We start from the raw sequence: 3,691 nt of genomic DNA on the forward strand, positions 1-3,691 counted from the left end.
GCCCCTGTGCCCCTCTCGTGACTCTCTTCATGTAGGTACAGGTCGACCCAGTTGGGGGACAAGGATGGGCTCAGCTCTCCTTTTCCCTCCAGTCTGTTCTTCTGGCACGTTCCTTAGAACACGTCCTGGAGGACAGGGAATAGGATGGACCTCCTCGTTTCTTTACCCTCTCTGACTTTTTCCTGCCGTAGCCCTTGGAATGTCTATACTCCGAGGAAGGTAGGAGTGGGAGAAAGGGTATCAGTCACCTATTGCAAAATAACGCTGTGGAACAAGGACAACACCGACTCCCCTAGCACCCAGCAAGCCTCTCCTGGCTTACAAACCTGCCGGGGTCTGCTTCACTCAGCTCTGCTCCCAGCTGGGGTCCGGCAGGCCCTGCATTTCAGCCAGGCCAGTACTTCCCAGTGTCTAGGGTGCATGACAATCACCTGGAGGGTGTGCTCAGCTCCCCCCTGATCCCAGGCTGCACCCTCCTCCCCCCAAGATTCCACGGGACTGAAGCCACCTCTCTGGGGGCTCACGCCCATCTGCAGGTCACCTGGCTCCGGGCTGGCCCAGAACCAGTGGGGTACCTCCGCTCTGTACCCGTTTTCTTACACTCCTTGAGCAATTGTCTCACGACAATTGCAGAGGCTCTGGCCAGACTGAAAGAGCCCCTCTGAAACCTCTGTTCACATCACACGTGCGCACGCGCCCTGAGCCCAGAGCCCGAGTGCCCCTCCCTCCCCCCCCCCCCCCCAGGGACGTGGCTCCGGGCAGAGGGACGAATACTTGTCCTTCCCCAGTCCATTCTCTCCTCCTGTTCTTAGTGTATCTGTGGGTCCATCTCGACCTGGGCTCTGTTCTGGACTCTTCCTTCAACACCTGGTTGTGAAGGACTCCAGTGTGGTCTCCTAAACATAGCTGAAGCCCACCCCCCCCCCCCGTCTGCTGCATCCCCCTTAGTTTTAAGGGCGATTGCCTCTCCCTTAAACTGCTGCTACCCCTCCTGCTTTGGCTTCCTCCCTCTGAGGCAAAGCTCTTCCAGCCTGGTCTCTACCCCCTTGGCAGGAGCGTATTTCTGAAATACGGCCTTGACCTTAGTACACTTCTGCTTGTCACTTCCTGACCTTCTGCAGAAAGCTCGGGGAGGGGGGCACCTCATCTAAGGGGTATGAGAAGGTGGAGGGTTTCCCTCTCCCTCTCCAAGGAGAGCCCCTCATTCTGCCCATTTCCATTGTGTTTCTGACCATGGCAAGAGTGGGGATCAACTCTTTTTTTGAATTTGTCTCTCTGGAGCCTGGCCACTGATCCTCTTGGGTCTCGTTTTCCACACTGGGGTGGGTCCTGAGGGTTCATGAAGATAGGAAAGGACAACTTAACTCAAAGAAGCACTCGTATGCCCCAAGCCCCAAACATGTCACCAGGCCTGGGGAAGGGCAGGAAGTGTCCTGTCCACAAACACATGCCTCCAGCATCCCAGCCCTGAAAGGAAAGCCAAGTACCTCCAGCTGCCTCTGGGGCCGACATGAGATCTGCCTGTAGCTTCTGTGCCTGTGTGGGGAACGGACCCCTCTATCTTGTCCAGCCTGCTGGCCTGACACACGACCCCCTGTGCTGTCCACCCATGCATGGGGTACTCAGCCCCTTGGAGTTACACGTGGGCACCCTTTGGCGGTCCTCTCTGGATGGGACGTCCCCCTCCAGCTGCCCTAGTGCCTTCCGTCTGGCCTCGGAGCGTCTCCAGCTTTGATCCCCCAGTGGGGAGCCAGTGCCTGGCCACCATGGCCTCCAGTGTATTTCCTTACCCCACGGGACCCCCACCCCCATACTCCTCAGTCCCTCCAGCTCTGAGCAGGGACTCCTGTGGCCACTACACCCAGGTGGGATGGCTGACTCCTACCAGCTCAGGCTTCCTGGCTGCAGTCCCGACTGCGGCGGGGGGACCGTCCAGAGAAGCTTCTCACTTGAAGAGATGCCAAGCCCCTCCATCAGAACGGGCCTCCACTCCACGGTCAGCCTCTGGGCACCTGCCCAGAACTGTCCCCCGGCCCAGAACTGTGCCCTCTGCCCCCTTCCCCCAGCGCAGACCCTCAGCCTGATCCCGGCTGTCCTCGCTCCCCTCGGCCACCCTGCAGAGCCTGCCACCATCTCTTCCAGTGCTAATCAATAGCCCCGTCACCTGCCCCAACCATGGGAGACGTATTGCACGATGCCTAGTGAGCTGTGCGTCTGCCCAGACTCTGAAATTTGACTTCTAATTTTTAAAGGAGTTCAGATAATGTAACTTGTTCACTGTTTTTCAGTTCCCAGCACACTCTTGTTGGCCCTGGAAAGTCTCCTCTATTCGTTATTTCTTTTCACTTTTCCCCCTTTGCCCCTCAACCCTGCTACCTGAGCCTGTTTCTCTCCCCGGCCTTTGTCATGGGCCTGCCCTGCTGTATATTTGATACAGGTCCTCAAATATGCATGCATGCAGCCTCGTAAAATGCATTTTGCTTGCTTATGGTTTGAAATTACACAAATGACATCATAACTCAAGTTTGCTCTTTATCAGTCGACGCAGTGTTTAGGATCCACCCACCCACGTAATGCATGTACATTTAGTTTGTGGCACGAAATGGCTCTGCTGAAGGTCAGAGAATGGCTCACCCCGCGCCACCCCCCCAGGAAGATGGGAGTTACTGGTTGGAAAAGGAAACACTCTCCATTTATCTAGGAATGAGTACACTAACGGAAAGGACAAGATCCGGGTTTGGCTGTGGGAGTGGGTGGTTGGGGTAAGTGAGGGAGCAGGATGAGTGTGTCGAGAAGGTGAAAGGACAGCTGGCTGGACGATCCATCCGTGTGGACGCGGGAATGATCAAGAAATAGGGCAGAAGTGAAGAAAGCCGCTAGGTCTGCTGCAGAATCCTAAGACACGAGGAGAGACGACCATGGCCAGAGCGAGTAGCCACGGCATGGTCTGGTGTGACCTTCAAAGGACTGTGGCATGGAACTAGCAGTAAGGAGCAAGATGTACCTGGGGACACGCAAAAGAAAATGGCCATCGCTGGAGAGGGCTTCAGGGAAGCGGTGTCCCCAGGGGAACCAGGTGTCCTTGCCAGTGGGGATGCTGCAGACAGTTGACATTCCTCCCTGGGGGACAGCTGAAAAACCATCTGGGGCTTTTCTGATTGACGTGATGTTTGAAGAGTGTTACTGACTTGTAATGGAACCGTGGAAGCTGAGTGACTTCTGCCGTGCAGGTGTCCCTCCCACTGGAGAACTGCCCCGGATTTACCTGTCCTTCCCTCGTCCCACTGGGGGCTCACAGAGGTGAAACACAGCTCATAGTTAGTGAAGCCGAGAAGCTGATTCATTTTGCACAGAAGTACACGCCATACTAGCAAAAGTGACCTCCCCTCTTTCATTTTCCTGTGTGTTTAAATTTTTTTAATTTTTTTTTTTAATGTTTATTTATTTTTGAGAGACAGAGAGAGACAGCATGAGCAGGGAAGGGACAGAGAGAGAGAGAGAAACCCAGAATATGAAGCAGGCTCCAGGAGCTGAGCGGTCAGCACAGAGCCCGACGCAGGGCTCGAACCCACGAGCCGCGAGATCATGACCAGAGCGAAGTCAGACGCTCAACCGACTGAGCCACCCAGGCGCCCCTGTGATTTTTTTTTGTTTTAATTGTGGCATTCTAGGTTTCCAGGAAGTTGCAAAG

Source organism: Lynx rufus, unplaced genomic scaffold (assembly GCF_022079265.1).
Source record: "Lynx rufus isolate CCGP_SWC_20201006 ecotype Redwood Valley unplaced genomic scaffold, mLynRuf1.p SCAF_4, whole genome shotgun sequence".
In the NCBI taxonomy this organism is placed as follows: Eukaryota; Metazoa; Chordata; class Mammalia; order Carnivora; family Felidae; genus Lynx; species Lynx rufus.